This window comes from Antechinus flavipes, chromosome 3, assembly GCF_016432865.1.
Source record: "Antechinus flavipes isolate AdamAnt ecotype Samford, QLD, Australia chromosome 3, AdamAnt_v2, whole genome shotgun sequence".
Classification (NCBI taxonomy): Eukaryota; Metazoa; Chordata; class Mammalia; order Dasyuromorphia; family Dasyuridae; genus Antechinus; species Antechinus flavipes.
Window position 1 is genome coordinate 35,141,315 of NC_067400.1, and position 10,014 is coordinate 35,151,328.

Consider the following 10,014-nt stretch of genomic DNA (forward strand, 5'->3'; position numbering starts at 1 on the left):
AAATGATACTCTTAGGTCCTGAGGGTAGTATAGCTAGAGATAGAGAACTAGTAAGGCTTTACAAAGACCTGAAAATACCTAGCTGATATTTTTCTAAGTTTCAATTGTTAGGAGTTAACAATTTGTACAATATTAATGTGGGGGTGGAAATCACCTCTCTGGAACAGACACAATTTCAGCATTTGGAGAGATGTCAGTACCAATTAGTCTAGTTCATACTAGAAAAAAGTCCTCTACTGCCCACAGGACAGGTAGTCAATCACCCAGTCTTCCCTAGGTGACTTGTAGTGAGGTGGAGCTCACTTGAGCTGAGTTCTTTATCATAAATCACTTCATCTCTCTGGGCCTCAATTCCCTGATCTTCCAGATGAGGGGGTTGCAGAAGATGATTTCTAAAGTCCTTTCAGCTCTGCTATTCTGTGTTCTGTGATCCTGGGACCTCCAAAAACCAGTGAAACAGATTCCCACGTCCTGGGGTATCAGATCATCTCATGTACAAAAATACTTTGAGTTTTTTTTTTTTTTCCCTTGGGGCATAGTATTTTCTATAATAGAAGCTGGGTTTTTTTGTTTGTTTGTTTGTTTTTAAACCAGACACTCTGAATCACATCAGGATTCAGCTCAATTTGGCAACGGTTTGTTGACCACAATATAACAAGTATTTATTTGATCATCTTTAGTGGACCTGGAGACTGGAAGCCATAGGTTCAAAACTAGCCTCAGACACTTACTATGTAACCCTGAGCAAGTCACAACCTTTCACACAGTTTCCTCATCTTTAAAATGAGGATAACAGCAACTACCTCCCAAGAGGTATTGGATCAAATGAGATAGTATCTGTAAAGCACTTTGCAAGCTATAAAGTACTATGTAAATATTTATTATATATTATTATTGCACTAAGCACTGTACTAGAGGTTGAGTGGGGATACAAAAATAGAAATGAACCAGTTCTTGTCTTCCAAGAGCTTACATTTTTCTGGGAGGAAAGGATACACTCTATGTGGAAGAGAGCAAACAGAGTTGATAGCACTAGCCCTAACTTAAGTAGTGGGTGGGGGGGAAGGAAGGAAAGGAAAGTAGGAGAGACTCTGAAACTGGCTCTCTCGACTTTGTGATTTTGGTTAAGTTCATAAGTCATCCTAAGAACCCATAAATGTCTCCTGTAGGAATTGGCATCTAAGCCATAATGTTGGAGATTCCATGAAGCAGTCCATTGGGGAAGGGAGATAGGAACCTGAGTCCTTGTGTAACAGGTGCACAGCCAGGTTATCTCTATGTATCTCTCTCCCCACCTAACTGCTCTCCCCTTTGCATGGAGCAAAGCCAATGGCAGAGCTTCCTCCACAGTTTTGTCATAAGATCAGAAAGGGACCTCAAAGGTCATTTGGTTTCCCCTACACATTGGGGGATGAGGGAAGGGAAACTGAGACCCAGAGAGGTTGAAAGACCTTACCCAGAATGGCAGAAGTAATAAGCATTAGATAGAATTGGAATTCAGATCATCTTTGCACAGTTATCAGTAAACATCTTAGTACTTCCCACCTTCCCTCACCTCAAAACAAAACAAAAACCTTAAGCTTTAGAAAAAAATGAGTAAGTGGGGCTCATCACCCTTTCTTTTCCCTCTTCCCCAAGGAAAAGGGATCTGCCAGTATAAAAAATCTCTTAAGTCAGTTGAATACACCCTGCCCCACCTAGCCTGCTTTACTGGAGGGGGAGGAGGGAAATTCTTTATAATAATGAAAAGTTTCCCTCAAATGGCAACAATTCTGCTTTGTGTCTGCAGCCATCAGGGATATAAGGACACCACAGTTAGGGGTTATGTCTGATTTTATTATCAGACAAGACAAGAGGCCTTTAACGTGAACCCCACATAAAGCTACCACTGGCAGGTCATAGGCAATTATTACCTCACCCTCTCAAGTTGCAACATATCCGATGGTGTGCGAATTCCCATACTTCATTGAAATTCAAGCAATAATTAGGCACCATGGGGTGGATTAAGGACAAAAGAGCAACTCTAGTCTGCTCATTTTCAGGGCTGGCTCCCAAAGTGAAAATCTCCCTCTGCTCTGAATGTAATGTTAATGTGTTTCTAGCTGGAAGAAACTACTTTGTAACTTTTAAATGAAGCTTTCCAAAGACTGGTGCCCACAAGATTAAGAAAGAGCCGGGTTTAGTTAATTACCCAACAAAGAGAAACCTCATCCCAGTAACTGTTACCAGAAGTTACATATATGTTGTAAAATGACTAAACAAATCCTAACTTGTTTTATTTTAGCACTATTACACCCAAAGGGTGTGGTATGATGAGATGTCACACACCTCTGTAGCTTTGATCCTCAGTCAAATAGTTTTAAGGTGAAAGAGGACTGGATTAATCCAGGTTTGAGAGGATCTTATTGTGGAGAGCATTTTTTTAAGTCCTCAAGATTATGTATTTAAAATTTATCTGTGGCATATCCTCCCCTACTGTTAATATATTTAAAGCAAACTTGGACATAAGAATCAGGCATTTTATGGAATCGTGTACTTAGGATTTGTTTGTCCTTCGTTCTGGAAGAGAACAATGGTCATGATATGATTTTGTGAAATGGATTTTAAGGAGGGAGGGCTGTGCAAGGTCACCTGCCTCACTTTCCTTTCTAGAGCCATCTGAATCTAGTAGCCAGATATAGATCAGGATGACTAGAGATGGCTCTGGATGCAGTGGAAGACACACCAGCCTTTTAAACTAAGGTCTTTAACAGCTCTCACTTTGACTGAGGCCGCACCTATTCATTAATTAAGGATAGGTAGCAATTGAGATAAAGAATGGCCTTTCACCTAGTCAAAAAAAAAAAAAAAAAAAGAAGAAGAAAAAGAATTTAAAGAGATAGTAGAACCCATCAAGTCAAAACCTTTAATTTTACAGATAAGGAAACTGAGGCATCAAAAGACTGCCTTGACCAGGGTCACATGACTAGTATCTGAAGTATGTGAACTGAGGTCTTTTTGACTTTAGGTCCAGTACCCTCCTTAACACACCACTTTTCCCCTCTTAGTCCACTACATTGGCCCCCTCCTCATTTTACAGATGAGAAAACATGCTCAGGGTAGTTAAATAACTTGACCATGGTAACACAGGTAAGTGGTGGAGCTAAGATTGAAATTCAGGTTCTCCAAGTCCAAGCTCAATATGCTTTCTACTACACTCCATTTCCTAATAATGCTAGGATCACAGATTTAGAGGCAGGATCTTAGAAGGGCATCTGTTCTATTACAATACCTTTATATTAGAGATGAGGAAATGGAAGTCAAGAGAAGCAATATCATCCCACCTGCCCAGTGAGGAAGGCTAGGTTTGTTTTTCCCCTAAAAGACAATAAAAGTATCCTGTAGACTTGATTGGGCAGGATTCTAAAGGCTAGAATCAGGATTGTGATGGTTAATATTTAACTCCTGGCTAGGGTGGGTTGGGAAGAGGCTAGGGGAATGTGCACATGGCAGAGTTTTTCACCGTTATTATCATTTTTTCTATCACTCAAGTTTGGACAACAGGACAATAAACAGATCATGTTTTTTATTATTTGCCAATTTTTGAGGTATAAATTCTCAAACTGAAAATTTGACAATTAGCTTGTATGAGGTCACTCCAGCACCCTACAGTGGGCCTAGAATCACTAGCAGTTTCCTGGTGGTTTAGTTAAAAAGCCCACCAAGTAAGTAAAAGCCAAAGGCTCCTCCAGCTTGACCCACTGTGCTGTATCATAGAGTCAGGGAGCTTCCCCCAAATAAATGGATGTTATAGCCTTGCTGAAAATCTTCATTCTATCATTAAACTTCCTTTTATTAAATGTTAAATGGTCAGTGAGAGTCTTACTACACTAACCTGAGTCAAGCCTAAGGCCAGGAAGGTTAAAATGATTTCTCCAAAGTCTCTGAGTAAGAATATCAGAATTGAACCCAGACCTGCTCAGCTAAATCTAGAATTCTGTTATGTACTGGGAGATTACCTCAATCATAGAATCTTTTTATCTTTATTACTAACAGTTGTAACTAACTAAATTTAATACCTTTATTTTAATAAATCAAAGGCCTCTTGTTTTTACTTTTCTCAATGCATCTATTTGTTTCTGGCTTAACTGGTACAATCCTTTCTCTGTGGTCCTTTCAGCTCTCTCCTTCTGACATCAGGAGATGATGATGACCTAAACCACATATCTTCAAGATCTCAGTACATGAACTTCTCTCTGTCCCTCCATGCTTAGCATTTAGATTGTAACCTTCCCTTCTTGAAAAGCATTTTGCCATACCTCCGTGACTTGATTTCTTCTCTATAACAAACTTTGCTGAAACCTCAAGAGCAACACACAAACATTTTATTCGGACATATTAATGTATATGCAAATTGCAAGAAAATGCAGGTCACATATCTTTCAGATGTAATCAGAATGTAATATAATGAACCAAAAGTCTTCTATCTACTGGTCAATGTGTGTCCTTGCTAAATCTTCTTCTCATATATTAGCATCCCCATTATTTTAAGGTGTCTACCTCTCGTCTGCCTTTATTTTAAAGAGCAAATAAGTCCAGAGAGGTGATTGCTCAAAATCATACTACTGATGGATCTATCTTTCCTGAACCACCTGAGTTATCAATATATTCCATTCCCCTCTTCATGTACTTTGTATATAATTTTATGTTAACTGTGTATGTATTGTTTCCCCATGGAAGCTCTTTCAGGGCAGGTATGTTTCATTTTTGTCCTGGTATTCTCAGTGTTTCTCTCTCTGTCTCTCTCTCTCTCACACACACACACATATACACACAGGGCACGCACACGCACGCACACACACACACACACACACATAGAGCCCAAAGGAAATCGAGCTTCAGTTTATTGAGTACTTACGGTAACTCACAGCTCATTGTAATGGGCTGAGGCTTGAGTTGATGCACTGAGGTCCCAAGCACATGAGACTAAATAGTAATTGGACCATACTCTATTAATAGATAAGCTTGGAGAGAGAATGGCCCCCACCCACTCTTTGTGCAAGTCCTGATGTGTTGTATAGGAAATGACGATTTTGGTGGGTGGAGGCAGGGGAGTGGAGAAGGAAGGGGAGGAGAGACTTTTGGGACTGCCATTGCCGCGGTTGCCTCCACATTGGGCTGAGGCTTGAGTTGATGCACTGAGGTCCCAAGCACATGAGACTAAATAGTAATTGGACCATACTCTATTAATAGATAAGCTTGGAGAGAGAATGGCCCCCACCCACTCTTTGTGCAAGTCCTGATGTGTTGTATAGGAAATGACGATTTTGGTGGGTGGAGGCAGGGGAGTGGAGAAGGAAGGGGAGGAGAGACTTTTGGGACTGCCATTGCCACGGTTGCCTCCACATTGGAAGGGGAGGAGATGGCTCAGTGGGTAGAGTCCTTCTCCACTCCCCTGCCTCCACCCACCAAAATCGTCATTTCCTATACAACACATCAGGACTTGCACAAAGAGTGGGTGGGGGCCATTCTCTCTCCAAGCTTATCTATTAATAGAGTATGGTCCAATTACTATTTAGTCTCATGTGCTTGGGACCTCAGTGCATCAACTCAAGCCTCAGCCCATTACACTCATGATTACTGAAAGTCCCTTTCTCCCATTATAGGTGTTCAAAGCTCCCCTTTTAGACATGATGTTTTTAGGCATGATTGCTGCTTTCCTTGCAAAGTTCTGGATCGATATCTAGCCTGTCTTTGGTTCTCAGTGTAAATACTACCACCAGCCGATCTAGTGATGCCGTTAGGACACCAGTGGGAAAATGGGAAGTTCAATATCATTCAGATCTTCTAAACTCAAAGGAGATTGGGGAGGGAAATGTGGATGGAGACATAGGCAATTAGTTTCAACACTGCAGAACAAGTTTTCTCTTCCAGATTAATCTATCACCTCTCATCATCATGCTGCTAAATCAAATCTTGACTCACATCACTTCAGCCTCCTCTGCCCTCTTCATTGGAGGGCTAGAAGGCAGCATATATATCTCCTCCCATTGCCTTTCTTTATAACGACAGCAAGAAACTAATTTTTCATTTTTCTTTTGTAAAGGAGCAAGGCAATTAAGGTTAAATGACTTGCACAGCATCACACAGCTAGTAAGTGTCAGATCTCTAGGCCAGATCTGAACTCTGGTCCTCCTGACTCCAAGACTGGTGGAAACTGGACTTTCTGGCTCACTCTGCTCTATATCTGCTGCCCTGCCCAGTTTCAACCCCACAGAACAAGATGCTCCTGAGACAGCACTTAGAGTCTGAACCAGATATCTTTTAGCTTTCTGTTTGTCCTCTTTTGGACAATGTAGCTTAATATCCTTCCTAAAATGTGCACCCAGAACAACAAATTGTAAGCAAAGTAGCAAGGACTAAAGGTCATTTTGTCCAGGACCAGCTTATCTGACAGATCAGTTTCCAAGGAGAAAAACCTACATAGTCTAAAAGTCTATCCAAGGCAATAATGCAGTGTGTAAAACATGAACATGGTTAGGTCTAGTCCTCACTGAGGAACATAGAGATCTTGATCCAAAATTGTCTCAGAGAGTCACAACTCAAATGTACAAAAACAGTACCACAATAAAGACTTGGTTTGCATAGGAAAAAGGCCTGTGGGAGTTTGCAGCCTATGAACATTTCTGAAGGCACTAAACTGAGTATGAAGTTGGCCTAAGGCCCCTTGAAGATACATCGATTTGTGAACTGGGGGCATAAGGGCAAACAAAATTCTGCATATGTCCATTAGGATATATACTCATGACTAAGCTCCTAGCTGACAAGTGTATCTTCTGCCAGATGTTGGAAAGAGACTGGGGGATCCAGGGTGAGTAATATAAGGCAGAGCATTGTACTACTCTGTTAAGGAACTGACTTACTTTCTTTATTGAGTATTCCCAGAGAATTCTTCTGACAAGAATTCTTTTCTCAGGTATACTTTTAAGAACAGTAGGGCTTATCCCTTCTAATAAACAAATGAACAAATTCAGCGTAGATTGATTTCTTACTTTATTCCCATTTTAGGTAAAGAGAATAGGTTTTAAGATAGGTAAATTTTGATTGACAATAGTGTAACCAAAAAGGCCACAGCAATTTGGAGATGGGATAGGGTCACAGAAGTTTGTGGGATCAAATTCTGAATACTAACATTCACTATCTCAATGTTCATTAAACTCAAGGTACCTTTTCTTGATTGAATTACATATTGAGTCATTCCCTGGTGAACAGCCATTTTACATTTTTTCTCTAAGAAGGGGAGAGTGCAATTGTAGTAGGAGACATGCAAGAATTACTTCAGTGCTTCAAGAGTCTGTGGTTCTCTTGGTATCCATGGTCATACCTGGCACCCCCTCTCTAACTCATTCCTGTAGAATATCCTCCAAAGTTGCTTTGATTGAAACATTGATCCTACGGCAAAAGTTTTAGCTAGTCTAGTCCTCATATAGAGCATCATTGAGCCTATCTTGATTGGAACATTAGCCTCTGTTAGAACAGATGCTCTGTCGGCATGGTATTCTAGAACCCAAGGTCACCTTCATGTCATAATGAAAAATCAAAGGAGGACGAGAGTAAAATAATGGATTTGAAAAAAATAATTTAACAACAAAATTTAACAAAAATGGATAAGTATAGATGGATTCCAATCTCCATCATTGTAGAGAATGCTCAGTTGCTATAATTACAGTTTATTTGAAGTGTAGGAGCAATTGCGTACATTTCACAATGGCCATGATAACATAAAGGTAACAGTAAAAGGTATCAAAACTGATCATTGTAGTGACCAACAGTGGCTTGAAAGCATTATCCACTCTATGTCTATCTCAGTTGAAAGGTAGTAAACTGTGGCTATAAAATGAGGCATATTTTGTCAGACATGTTCAGTGTGTGGATTTCCTTTGCTTGATTGCAGTTCTCTGTTATAATGAAGAGTTCTATATTTCATTTGAAAATGAAAGTGAGGTTTTAAAAGAATATCAAGGAACCATCTATTTGAGACATTTAAAAGTTTCAAAATATTATAAAATAATGGGGAGAAGGTGTTCCTTGGTTCTTTTTTCTTTTTTAAAAAATTTCTCTCTTCTTATTCCTCCTTCCCTTCCACTGGAGAGGGAGGGAGAGTCAAAATGTTTTGACCTATGGTTAGACTCTTAGGTGGAAACAAGTAAAACCCACATTTAATTTTTTTTTCTTGTAGATCCTTACATTCTGAGTCAACATGGAGGGGAACATTATTTCCTAAAGGAGATAAGCCCAATTTTGAATACTGATCAATATCTCACTGCTTTATAGAAAACCCTTTCAGCTCATAAAAGTGCAAGGCCAGCAGATTTTAAGGAAACCCCAGGAAAAAAAAAAAAAGAGGCCTTTCCGAAAGTCCAGCCAGCATCCTGCTGCATAAAACTCTTTAAATAGACTATAGTAATTTGAAACAGTTCAATCTAGACCCCAGTGGTCTCTTCCCCTCCCCCCTGAAAAAAAATTTCTACCATATGATTTATGCTAATTTATTCCAGAGTTTAATAAATAACATCTCATTAATCTCCACCATATCCCTGTTAAGTGAGACCTGCCTAAACATTGCAGCTGAAAAAGAGGAATGCAGAAATAATCACATGACTCAAATCACACTGTTGTGATTTGGCTAATCTTAGATGTGAACGCTGTTCTTTCTACTTAAATAATGGCCCCTCAAAACATCTGCTTTCTCAAAAGATGCTGATGCTTAAAAACTGCCTCCTGACCTTTCCCTAATGAGGAAGCCTTCTAACTTGCCAACCAGACTGAGGTGAGGAGAAAAACCGGGCCGAAGGAAACTGAAATGGAGCTGAGGTTAATTGATCTTACAAAAGGACTATTTCCTTCTGCCCAAGTTTGGTGATTCAGCATTTGTAATGTAAAAGGATTAACAATAATTAGGACAACCAAATTTATGCAAAACTTTATTCATATGCACAAAGACCTCCTCCAATAAAGACCAATCCTTTTAGGATTAAACTTTAGGAACTCTAGTCCTTCTTCCTCGTTTGACAGAGGAAAAATACCGAGGCTTAATGTGGTCATTAAGTCATTCAAAGTCAAAAAGCGAAAAGAGTTAGGGTTCTTTTTTAGTCCCCCTCACCGCCTCCCTTGAAGATCAGGAAGTTTATATTATCTGTGACTATTCTCCCCAGCCCTTTTCATGTAAACACCATCTCTCTCTCCCATTCCCCGTTAAGTAGCTCGGAGTATTTCTACACCGACCTACGTAAGTGCTCAATCTTCCTTTACTCATAAGACCGAAGTTCATCCTCTTCGTGCTTCCACTTCTGCTTCCTTCATGTTTATATCTTCTTTTTCTAACTTATCCCACCTAGGAGAAACAGCAAACTCAACTTCCTTCTCCTTTTCAGAAGGAGGATTTGAACCCAGATTCTCCCAGTTCACTGACCTCTCCACCACGTGCCTTTTGCTAACATGTCCCTCAAAGTGATCTAAAATTATGCCTCCATTATTCCTGTTACCTAATAGTAACTTTGGAGGCAAACCTCTTCTCTCTTTAATCTTGTTCCGTGCTCTCTTCAAAAACTCTCAGAAAACTCTTTCTACAGAAGAGCTAGGTTGTGCGGCAAATATAAATTCAGCTTCAAATACTTAGTAACTATGTGACCCTGCACAAGGCCCTTACACCTGATTGCCTCCAGAAAAGAAAATTCCCTCTGCAAGTAGTCATCTTTGTGTTGATCCTGTCTATGGTTTTTTCAGAATATTATTCTTCTTTTATGAGTTCTTCCACTTGGTATTTGCATGGTCTTAAGCCAGTCATTTAACCTCAACAGGTTTCATTTTCCTCATCTGAAAAAAATGAGAAGCCTGGACTAGACTTTTAGACTAGCCCCCATGACTTTTACATCATACTTGATGGTACTCCCAATACCTTGGCTTCATTTTAGTTACCTTCATCTCCCTATTATTTCAGCCTGCCCTAAACATGTCTATAACCTAGGACTATTA